The sequence below is a fragment of the Pyrus communis genome, chromosome 17, assembly GCF_041283825.1.
Source record: "Pyrus communis isolate YQ-2024b chromosome 17, ASM4128382v1, whole genome shotgun sequence".
NCBI lineage: Eukaryota > Viridiplantae > Streptophyta > Magnoliopsida > Rosales > Rosaceae > Pyrus > Pyrus communis.
Window position 1 is genome coordinate 10,198,221 of NC_142581.1, and position 12,971 is coordinate 10,211,191.

Genomic DNA, 12,971 nt, shown 5'->3' on the forward strand with positions numbered 1-12,971 from the left:
GCGGCCCAACATATCATTTTGCTCATGTATGTGCGTATATACAAATATGGTATTATGGAGTTTTCGACGTGCTTGCTTCACCAAATATTTTTATGTCCTTCAGGAGTGAGCTTCAACACTGTTTTCCATCCAAGGTATTTTGAAAAGTGCTTCCTGCACTGAACTTCTTTGGTCCTTCATTACAGTGATATTTAGCGTTGTTACATCATCGGTTTCTAGAGCATCATGAAGGCAGAACTCCAGCCCAATGCAAGTTTTTGGACATAGATTTTTGTGCTGAAGTCAATTCCCCGTACCTAGCCAATAAAACTAACAATTTCAAGATGTTTGGACATTTTTGCCAGCCAGAAAGTTGGGTTGTATTCCCAATCTTATGGCCCTGAGATGTAGACCTCGCAGTTAGGAGTCTTCTACCTATAGTGCAACCCAAATTAACGTCCGTAAGTCTACTACCGTTGCTGAAGACAACTAAGCTATAAACTAACTAGGATCTTTACTCTTTAGAATGACTTAAAAGTAGAATAACAAAGGATGGATGTACAAACAAGCACTCTTTATTGATATATCAAGCAAGTCTGAGTATTACAAAGCATACACACACATAGTTATAGGCCTGGAATGAACTCTCCCAAACCTCTCCTAGAACTATCAGCGGAGGAGACGCATCTTTCTCTTTTGTCCATTTTTTAAAGAATATAAAGAGAAATCTCCTTTACATCACAATCAACTTTACTTTACATCACACTCAAACTATTCTAGATAAGATTCTTTACTTTACCTCTCACTCAAACTATTCTAGATAAGATTCTTTACTTTACACCTCATTTAAACTATTCTACGATTCCCATTGTCTGCTTGTCACTTCAGGGTTAGTCCACGTCTTTGTCACCATAATCCACCACGCTTTTGCATGCTTTAGTCCCATCCATTATTGAGCCAGTATTCATCATCAAGTTCCTCTGAATCTGCATACCCTTTACAAGAGGGACAAGGATTGTCTGCTCTCCACTTCTGGTGTCATTCATGTACCCTCCTATTTTGTGTGGTCACGATTAAGCCACGTCAACATTTTATATTATTTTTTTATAGATATAATAAGACAAAAATAAATAGTAATATAAAATGTTAACGTGGCTTAACCGTGACCACACAAACAGGAGGGCACCGAGAGTGAAGGGTAGACAATCCTTGTCCTTACAAGAGTTCTTGGCTCGCTGCATCATGGGTAGTTGTGGTGAACTACTTGGAGTTATATCATTTGTGAAAGAATCGGTCAGGTGTTTCTGCATTTCAATTTCAACCGAAAAAACAACAAAGCCTGTCAATCGAAGGAACAATATTTAAACATGTATCTTAGAAAACTCCCGGAACATCTGGTTCAGGAACAAGGCTTGGCAAGTAATTGTGACAAAGAATTGGCTTGGTGCTATACAGCAAAGAGACAAACTTAGAAAATTGGAAGACAATCCTTCATATTCGGGCCAAGTAGGGAAAAGTGCATATTTTGGTAAAATAAATAGAACAATCATATTCAATTTTCAAAAAAAAAAAAAAAAAAAAAAAGGGAATCTGATAGGATACTCTCGGATATTCTTAACCATTTAAATCTTTTAGACTTCATTTTAGTTACGCCTCTTAGAACTTCTTTTTAATTTAACTTTGATCTTTGTAAATGAAAACTTGTCATTTTGCTTTCTAAAGCTCATCTCTTCAATTTCTTTTAAACTTAATATTCTTTGATTCTTGAATGTTAACGCATAATGAATATTTATAATCAAATTTATTACTCATGTAACATAATCTTATTGAGTGTTTGGTCCCACATATATTTCAAGAGACAACCTATAAGTTTGAGAGAGGAGAGAGAATCCACATGTCAAAGTAGAACAAATTTTCAGTTACAAAAAGTAAAGTAACTTTTGAGTTACAAAAGACAAATTAAGATCAAAATAAAATTGCAGGAGCTGAGCTAAAAATAAGCCATATAACTTTTAATATTCATATAAAAACATGAATCATGTCTTTAGGCACTAAAGAACACATGCAGACAGCTGGTTTCTTGGCTCTGAATATAAAATAATTAGTCAAGGTCTTTCTTCCTTTTTTTTTTTTTTTTTTTTAGGAAAACTAATGAAATTGGTTGGAAAACTTTAATTTTTAACGATAAGGATAAGATAAAGGGTAAGGTGAATGAGTGCATTTTTGTTCACCACTATTTAGTGAAGTGTACACCCATCACTATATTTATCACCGTTAAAATGAGTTTGAATTTTGAGATTTATGTTTATCCACTATACGAATCTTGAAATTCAAACTCATTTAACGGTGATAAATAAGGTGGTGAACATACACCACATTAAATGATGGTGAGCAAAAATGGTCCCAAGATAAATAGTACCAGAATTAACTTTTTAATATAAAAATATGATTTTTCGTTAAAATAAACAGTACCAAATTCATTTTTATTTTCCTTGTTTGATCAAAGTCAAGGTCTTTCTTTATTTGATTATGGGCATGGGCCCACGGCTCCAGGGTGCCTCTTTCTTCCCCAGCTAATAATTCAGTTTCAGAGTAAGGATCCGGAGATCTTCTAATTATATCTGTTTATCGTACACCGTGTAATAAAAAATTATTATAAATTTTTTTATTTAAAATTGAATATAACCATTACTTACGAAATATGATGAAAATGTGATTAGAGGTGATCTCCGGGATCCTCGAGGATCGGTATCCTCACTCTTCAACTTCCATCCATCTTTATGAGACTTTACTGACTTGACTCCCAGTCCCCCAGTCTCCCGGTATGGTTGTTGACAAGGTTCACACTTGAGACGCGAAATTCAGTAAGCTTCAGGCAAACTCCTGCACAGCTCGAATCACATCAGGTTTTCCTCTAACCTTCTTTCTTTCATCTTCATTTCCTGCTTTCTCTTCAATGTCTGCTTCATCAAATCTTCTTTTTTGAAAAGCCACGCTTCCCTCTATATATTATGTGACGAAAAGAAGGCCGGTTTGGTGAATAACTTTGAGGTTGTTTGGTATTCATTTGAAAATAATTTATAGCTTTGAAAATAATGAATGCAAATGACTTCCTACAGAAAAATTTGGATCCAAGAAAGAATACCAAAGATGTCATTTCTTTATCAACAAAAGAAGAGAAGAGGTCCTCAATAGTTATATATGTGCATGTTTTGCAGTTTTGATTCAAATGCTTACTAATCACCCCTTAGGGATAACAAGATTTTGCTATGTATGTGCTTTCGCAATTGAACCTCAGGGGCTTTATCCTCTTAAGCCTCACATTGCAGACCCTTTTAATTCTTTTTGCACCCGCGCGAAAGCGGACGCCAAACATGGGGATAATGTTCATCGTTTGGTCATCTTACTTGCTCGCTGACTGGGCTGCTAACTTTGCAATTGGATTAATCTCAAACAGCCAAGGCGACCATGCAGGTGACGACTATCCTGGTGATCTTCTGGCATTTTGGGCTCCCTTTCTTTTGTTGCACCTTGGCGGTCCAGACACCTGCGTTTGCGCTTGAAGATAACACTCTGTGGCTCAGGCACTTTCTTGGCCTCATATTCCAAGTTGCAGCTGCTGTGTATGTCTTCATTCGATCCTTTCCTAAAAATAAACTCTGGCTCCCAACCGGCCTCCTTTTTCTTGCTGGAATCATCAAGTATGCTGAGCGCACACGGTCCTTGAATAGTGCAAGCTTGGATAATTTCGAGGAAGCCATGATAAAAGAAGCTGATCCAGGACCGAATTACGCGAAGCTTATGGAAGAGTACTCCTCGAGAAAAGATTCCCAACTTCCAACTCACATGGAACTCACGGCAGAACGCAGCAAGGAATCTAGGACGGTGACTTACGTGATAGGCAAAGATGAGCTGGACAGTGATATTGCAGTGGTGAAACATGCTCGTTATTTCTATCAAATCTTCAAGGGTCTAACTGTGGATCTCATTTTCAGCTTCCATGAACGCCAGGAGAGTCGAGCAGTCTTCCATGAAAGAACACCGAAAGAAGCATTTAAATTAATTGCAGCTGAGCTCAACTTTATGTATGAAGCTTTCGTCACCAAGGCTGCTGTGGTGCATACTAAGCCAGCATACATTCTCCGGGTGGTTTCTTTCAGTGAGATTGTCGTAGCCCTTGTTTTCTTCTATAGATTAGAGAAAGAGGGTTTGCACTCGTTTGATGTTAGAATTGCCTATACCTTGCTGTTTGATGCCATAAGCTTGGATTCAATAGCTATTATCATGCTTACATTCTCAGATTGGACCATTGCTGCTCTGAATAAGTTTTGGCAAAATTCTCGTCTAGCTAAAACTATTTTCGGAAAGTATCTCGATTTCAAGAGATCGTGGTGGTGGCCTACGGCAAAAACAAGAAATGAGGGTGGCCACGTTCCTAAAACAAAAGCAACGAAATGTTTGGAGTGGATTAGGAGAATCCTATTTGGGAGGTCGTATGAATCTGTCTCTACATTCAATTTCATACATTAATCCCTCAAGGAGAAGCGGAAAATGTCCTCGATATGGTATGCTACTTTGGCATTGGCTACATTAAAGTCATCACCTTATTTGGCCTCAAGGATCTTCATGATAAGTTGACATATAGGACCAAAAACCCACTCGCTGAACAGTTATGGGTTTTTATTTTTGAGCAGTTGATAAGTAAATCCATGCTCGCTGATGATCCTGAAACTGCAAGGAAAATAGGTGCGGCCAGAGGTGATTGGGTTCTCGAGGGTAACGATTGGGATGGTAAGGTGATCACTAAGTTACTATCTTACGTTGTTGATGTGGAATATGACAAGAGCATTTTATTGTGGCACATTGCTACAGAGTTGTGTTTCAACGATGACAAAAGCAAAGCTGAAGGTGAAGCTGGGCCTGAAGTTAGTGATGAAACTAAAAAAAGTAAAGAACACAGTAAGACCATATCTGAGTATATGTTGTACCTCTTAGTTATGCAGCCTTCTATGATGTCTTCTATAACAGGAATTGGACAAATAAGATTCCGGGACACAGGCGCAGAAGCCAAGAAATTCTTCAGCAGAAGGGATCTAGGATCCGGACAAGTGAAAGAAGCTTGTGAAAAACTCCTGGAGGTAAATACAGATGTTGAGCCTGTTGCTGTCAAAGGGGATAGAAGCAAATCTGTGTTGTTTGATGATTGTATTCTGGCCAAAGAGTTGAGAAAATTGAAGGACAAGAAATGGGAGCTGATGAGCAAAGTGTGGGTGGAAATTATGTCTTATACTGCAAGTCATTGCCGAGCGAATGGGCATGTGCAACTGCTGAGCAAAGGTGGAGAGCTAGTGACTTTTGTTGGTTATTGATGGCTCATTTTGGCATAGGAGAGCAGTTCCAAATAAATGAGGGCCATGCAAGAGCAAAACTCATCGTGGGAAAGTGAACGGAGGTACTGAACCTGAATACTTGAATGAAAATACTTGGATGTTATTGAAAAGCCTCAAATCTTGTAGACATTAAAGCTTGTTAAAAAGACTGCAAAAACTCCTGAAACTTAGAACAAGAATGAGCATGTCCAAAGCTTGTGCTCCATGCCAAAACAAGTGCGTGCTAGCAATTAATTGCACTATACGGCTAGTGATGTGAACAAACACGAAACATTCTTGAATCAGCTGGTTTTTCATTTCCAAACTTATCACCATGCTTAGAAAAGTCTCCACCGTCTTGAAAAACCAGTTGATTACCGAATTGGTGCATTGCCTTGAGGTAGAATTAGTGGCCGTTTTGGAGAACATTTTCGAAGAAAGTAAAAACCATGTCATTTGGGATTAGTCAGTGACCCCTACTACTGAAAATAAAGCTAAATAAGTCGATGAATGTCACAAACATCCCTACAACGCTTTATAAAACCAAGTGGAGAAGGAGAAAGCAGTGGGCGCCCACTTCCCATTTTCTTAATCCACATTAACACCCATTTGATCACAATGTTGACGACTTCGGGGGGAATAGTCAGCCACAGAACGTATAATGTACATCAGCAGGCGTTGCTGGCTGAGAATCATGGCTTTGTTTCTCTACCTATACAGGAAAATAGGAATGCAAAGTTCAGAAATAATTCGGGTTTTATCATAACAGATCATAAATCGTATAATGTCTTATAGAATTACCTGAAAACCTCCAAAAGAATTATCGGACTGTAACCAGCTCTGCGTTAAGCTCTGCCCAAAAATGAAAGGAAAAGTTAATTTTATAAAAGCAGCAGACAGCTCGCCCAAAGGCTCCTGACTTTTCACAGCGGTGTTAGATTGTTGTACTGTTACATTGAGTTGGTTAATGAAAATACAGAGAGAGATTTCCCTTCTCTCTCTTGTTCTTCGATCTTGCTCTCTCTTTCTCTCTCTAGTTTCTCAGCAATCTTAGCTCTGCAATCTTCATCTCTTCTAATCTGATAAGAATGTCAATGGCTCCTACATAAAAGCCACTACCAAATCTAATCATCGTTATCCAAATAATCTCAAAACAAGTACTTATGCAGCTAATTTGAACCTTTTCCAATGGAACGTCAAAAGTTTAAAAATCTGACCTCTGTATTAGTATTTCCTCATAATAACATCAAAAGGCTTGAGTCGTCGTCGATTAAGTGCTCAAGTGCCAATGCAAGCGAGAGGTGAAGAAATTCATTAGTAATTTGAATTTGAAAGTGAAAAACAAGCGTCTCCAAATAAATTCAAAAAAAAAAAAAAACTCAAAACAAGCACAGATTACATTTCAGTTCATCTTGTAGTGGCCGCACGTACCATAACATTCACAACAGACACTGGTAGTTGGAGTCGTGCGTCCTCTCATGAAGTAACTATGTAATAAAGCAATACCACCAAATGCATTTGCAGGTTGCTTTTGTGTTTCTCTCTATGTGAGTTGTGACTCACATATATTGCTGGACAAATATGTAATCTACGTATCGTTACGCTTCTTTTATGCCTAATCTATGTACTGTTACGTTTCTTTTATGCATAAGATCATATGCTCAAAGTTACGATACTAATGACGGAGGACATAACTCAATATCTTAAAGCCAATCATTGTTGATTCTGACTGACATTTTGCTCACTGTTCTCTGTAGTAGATTTCAAATTTCAAACAGCAATAAACTAGGTGATACGAGTAGATGTTGATTGTGCAGTGCATTCATACTGTACATAATAGAATCCAAAAATTAGTAGAAGAGTTTTTAAAAAAAAAATAATCCACCATTCTTAAAGTAGAACAAAAATCCACCATTCTACGACACGTACGACTGTCCCCGATGAATGGATAATGTTAGCAAGCATGTAATAATGTACACATACGTATCTCAAGGAGAAGCATGGATGAGAATACGGGGCAGTAGCATGATTGAACAGATTAAAAACGGTAACGTGTAAAAGCGGAAATGGGCTCTCTACACAAAGAATACACGTCAAATAAACACATTTCTTTTGCTATGAACATGCGAACTACTTAATTAAGCATCAAGACAAAGAATATTACAAGAGCGATGCTCGTACAACGAAATTTAACAATTCGATCATAGCATTCCTGAGAGCTCGTAGTCGTATATGCTGACTTGTTGATCAAGTTGAGCACAACCATAGTTGAAAAAAGGATCATGGTTAGGCTCATGATAAACAGTGTCTAAATCGAGCCATTGCTCAAGATCTTGAAAAGGTAACATATCATCCACCAACAATTGCTCTTCTGCTGAACCTTCTGAACTACTGGTAGCTGTTGTAGTATGATCTTCCGAATAAATCTGATAACATAACTGGTTGAACTCTTGGTCATTCATAAACACCTGGCTGCACAGTTCCGAAGAATCAAAGGACACATCGGTAGACACATCCGCGCTTCCTTCAGGCTCAAGATCCACAACTACTGGGATTTCCTTCTCCTCCTCGACCAGCGGTCTGTAGTTCTCCAAAGGGTGCGAGAGGGAGGAGGGAGTGGTAATTGGATTCGAGGCTCCATTGCCGGTGAGGTCTTGTACGAGCCTCTTGAAGCTAGAGCTGTCAGTGATGTAGACTTTAGGCCTCAGGAGTTTTATCAAACTGTTAAACTCTTTATTATCTTTCTTAGATATTTTCAGTGAAGTAGTTTGCTGGATTACTTTCTTCCCCATAGTTTCTTACAACTGTGCCGTCCTAGGAAACACCTCCCAGCTGTTTTGATGCTAAAGCGGAGGACTCAAGAGCTTATAAATATTAGGGTTATGAAGAAGGTGAGTTTTGAAGGTGGTGGAAAAAGAAGAGGACACAAGACAAAGATGCTGAAAATTAATATTTCTTTTTCCAATATTTTTCTTTTCCAAGAAAAGGAAAGCTTCATAACGGGATTCACACAAACACACACTCATTCGCTATCAGAGTATGACCCCCATGAAACAAGATGCTGGGGCTTGTTTTTACATGGGAAGATGGAAACATTGGTCAATTCAAGAGGATGGTTGTTTCGGGTATTAAGATAAGTGTTAAAATAATATATATCACTGCATGCCATATGGGGTAGACGAGCATTCAGGGCACGTCGCTAGCCATTCAATAACAACAAAAAATTGGTGGCAAATATGAAAGGAGCCATGCTTGGCTCCTCAAGATTGAGGAGTTTCTCCTAATTTACTTAGTCGTTGATTTATAGAACTTCATGTTATAATCTGAATCGTTCCTTTTATAAGCTCTATATATGGATCTTCTATTTTTATACAGTTAAAACTTGTTTAATCAATTAATTGTAAAAAATAGATAAATGGTTCTTTATAGTTTGGTGACTGAATGATTTCATATTTTATTATTATTATTATTATTTTTGCAAAAATAATCTTTACAAAGTACTTTATAATATAAACGGTCTTGATCATAAGCATAAAATTCCGTAAATTGGCTATGTGGTCAATTGAGGAGAAACTCCTCATTCATTGAGGAGGCCAATTAATTCCATATGAAACACTGCATGACTTTAAGAAGTTATTCTTATTTACTTGTAAGCTGCAAGTCAAGACTGAGATGTGCAAAAGTAATTAGTTAATTAGGTTCACAAAAATTAATGTTTTGCTCACAAATCAAAATGAGGTTTCTTTGTAATGAGAAATAACCTCTAATATTTATGGCCATCTATAGTGGTTTATGTGAGGTTAATTCCCATATGAGAATCACGTACTTGGGAACCATATATATCTTACAGAAATCAAACTCAAGAGACTCGTGTATTACATTCAATAACTAAAATCACACATGTTGAAACTAAATTTTCGAGCTATTGTATGAATACCACTTCGATGAACTAAGAGACCTTATAAGTGGCATATAAGAAGTTGATTTTATGCTACAACCTCAATATTCAAGTATTTTCCTGATTATGTTACATGATGAGTGCTCACTCCGCTGATAGCCTTGCTGGCTTGAATTTTATTAATTAGTACAAAGTTTTGTTGTATTTTCTACAGATTAAATGGAAGTTTAAGAGATCATAACATCACGATAGGGATGTGTGAATGCTCTAGCCTCCATGTCCACCTCCCACATCATATCAGAAATCTGGAAATTTGGCGCTTGGCTGTCCAAATATTTGGCAGCCTGTTGGCTAATCACTGTGTGCCACATTGCAGTGCATGGTGGCCATGCAGATAACCGAAGTATCAACAAAGAAAGTGATATTTTTAATTATTGAATTTGACTGCATTTAAGTGCTTTTTTTCTATTTGATGATCTGCTTAAGTGCTTATGGACTTGAGCATCTTTCTGTTCTTCAACCCTATCTAATCACCCACGGTTAATATTTTGTAGTTGGGTAACCCTGAGCAAAAGCAATCCGCCAAGTTTGAATAAATGCTTTTATTTGAAGTTGTTTACGTGATTCTAATTCATCTTTTTCACTAATAAAAAAATAATTAAGCTTATAATACATTTCTTGGCATAGGAAACTATCTGACCAACGTGGATGCGAAGTCATCACTAATCTTTGCAAGCCAGCTAATATGTATGTAACGTTTCAAGCAAGCTAGTGTCAAAAATGTAATGACAAAACGAAATGGATGCTTAAGTAAGTCATTGTAACTCTAATGGTAGAGTATTTATCTTTACATCGCAACAAAAATTCAGACTTTCATTCTTTTATCTTTATGGTCTTTCGCATTTTCAACAAGTAGTAGCCAAAATTATATTTGACCTTAAATGACACAGAAATTGTTTATGGCTAACTTCTATCTCGTAGTATTTGGAAAATTCTAAGTTGCAGAAGTCAGATCAGTTGCGACCATAGTCATACACACAGAGGAGCCTTTGCCACAATTCTCACACATACATAGGGATTTGGACTCCCAGTTGGTCGGGGAATTTTAAGTAATCTTGAACGTTGATTACCTTAATTGTTCAATCTAATGGTTATGAAACTTAAGAGGTGTGTACAAGGTGAGAGAGTGTGTTAAAATGATTTTTCTTGTCTCTTATACTTTATATGTGAACCGTCAGACAAAAGATTATCTTCTAATATTTAATTTTTTTTTTATGAGATTGAATTACTATGGAAAAGAGAAGGAGAGAACAAGATTTGTCCAAAAGTTTTTTATCTTTTTTTCTTAAGCTTTAGTGGCATATAATGATCACACAACACACTCAATGCACTCTTTTACTTTATTCATCCAGCTTGTATTATATGGTTCCATGTAATTCTCTTTTATTTTACAAGATATAGGCATGATCTCCAATCCTCATCCCTATATCATTTAGGCCCCCATTCCTGAACTTGCACTCAATATTCTCTTTCTTTGACCTACTTTGGCCAAGACATTTAGATTACAACACTTCCCGCCAAATGTTAAGCTTCGCATTTACTCCCTCCTGCATTTCATCAATCAACACGATATCATTTGCGAAAAATTTACACTAAGATATATCATCTTGAATATGTCTCGTCAACTCATCTATTACTAAAGCAAAAAGGTAAGGATTCAAAGCTGAGCATGGTGTAATCCTATGGTTATGGCAAAGCTTTCAGTTTGACCTTCATGAGTTCTTGTTGCAGTCCCTGCTCCATCATATATATTCTTTATTACTTGGATATATTCTATAGAATCCTCCAAAAAATTTCTATTGGGATCCTATCATATGCTTTTTTCTAAATCTATAAAGACCATTTGCAAATAGACATGCTAATCATATCTTTTCTTCTCTAGAAAATAGATAGATGGTTCTTAATGATCTTATCACATTCGTTCATGATTTTTATACAGTTTAGTGACTAAAAATGATTTCATATTTTATTGATTTTTTACAGAAATGATCTTTATGAAGTGCTTTATAATATAAACTATTTCGACCATAATCATAAAACTTAGTAAATCTGCAATGTAGTCAATTGAGGAGGATCCTTTATTAAGGTGACAAGTTAATTCCATATGAAACACTAATTGCCTTGAAGAAGTTATTCTTATTTACTTGTAAGCTGCAAATCATAATGTGAGATGTGCAAAAGAAATTTGTTAATTAGATTCACAAAAATAATGTTTTGCTCACAAATCAAGATGTGGTTTGTTTGTAATGAGAAACAGCCTCTTACATTTAAGGCCATTGGTTCATGTGAGGTTATTTACATACAAAAACCACGTACTTAGTTTATGTGATTCATCGTATAACATTGCTTACTGAAATAGTCTAAATTTAACTATATATATGGGAATTATATTTTATAAAAATCGAACTCAAGAGACTCGTGTATTACATTCAATAATTAAAATCATATAAATTGAAATTTATTTTCGAGCTACTGTGTGAATCGCTACAACCTCAATGTTGTTCTAGTATTTTCCTGATTATGTTACATGATGATTGCTCACTACGCTGATAGCCTTGCCGGCTTACAGAATTTTAATTAGTATAAAGTCTTGTTGTATTCTACAGATTAAAATGGAAATTTAAGACATCATAACATCTCGACAGGGATTTGTGAATGCTCTAGCATCCATGTCCACATCCCACATCATATCAGAAATCTGGAATGTTGGCGCTTGGCTGTCCAAATAGTTGGCAGCTTGTTGGCAGATCACTGTGTGCCACATTGCAGTGCATGGTGGCACTGCAGATAACTGAAGTATCAACGAAGAAAGTGATGTTTTTAATCATTGAATTTGACTGCATAAGTGCTTTCTTTTTTTTCTTTCTATTTGATGCTCTGCTTAAGTGCTTATGGACTTAAGCATCTTTCTGTTCTTCAACCCTATCTAATCACCCACGATTAATATTTTTTAGATGAGTAACCCTGAGCAAAAGCAATTCTCCAAGTTGAATAAATGCTTTTATTTGAAGTTGTTTAAGTGAATTTAGTTAATCTTATTCACTAATAAAAAAACAATTTAAGCTATAATACATTTCTTGGCATAGGAAACCATATGACCAACGTGGATGCGAAGTCATCACTGATCTTTGCAAGCCAGCTAATGTATGTGTTACGTTTCAAGCAAGCTACTGTCGATAATGTAATGACAAAACGAAAGGGATGCTTGAGGGAGTCATTGTAACTCTAATGGTAGAGCATTTAACTTTACATTGCGACAAGAATTCGGACTTTCATTCTTTATCTTTATGGTCTTACGCATTTTAACTAAAATTTGTTTATATTTGACTTCTAATGACGAAAAAATGTTTATGGCTATCTATTATCTCTAGTTTTTGGTAAATTCTAAGTTGCAGCAGGCAGTTAGATCAGCTAGCTATGCGACCATATCCATACACACATAGGAGCCTTCATGAAAATACTCACATACAGAGGGATTTGGACTCCCACGTCCTCAGTTGGTCGAGTTATTTTAAGTGTAACCGGAACATCGCCACATGAAGATATTGTTATGCTTAAATTATACTATTGTTTTTAGTTCTAATTTTAATCCTACAAGTAGAACATATTAACTATATCGTCCGCCAATTTTATAACACATAACTAATAATACAACGTGTTGGTGT

The 12,971-nt window shown here is 36.4% G+C and overlaps 1 long non-coding RNA gene and 1 pseudogene across 2 annotated transcripts; one reads left to right on the top strand and one right to left on the bottom strand.

The window, feature by feature from the left end:
• Positions 1-2,680: 2,680 nt before the first annotated feature.
• Positions 2,681-6,577, bottom strand: LOC148689440 (uncharacterized). Its single transcript, XR_015958185.1, has 2 exons — positions 6,150-6,577; positions 2,681-6,060 (listed from the first exon to the last, which is right to left on the bottom strand). It is a non-coding gene; the product is annotated as an uncharacterized LOC148689440 (long non-coding RNA).
• Positions 3,245-5,582, top strand: LOC148689441 (uncharacterized; annotated as a pseudogene). The gene is made up of 2 exons (XR_015958184.1): positions 3,245-4,926; positions 5,008-5,582. The product of XR_015958184.1 is annotated as an uncharacterized LOC148689441 (transcript).
• Positions 6,578-12,971: the final 6,394 nt, after the last annotated feature.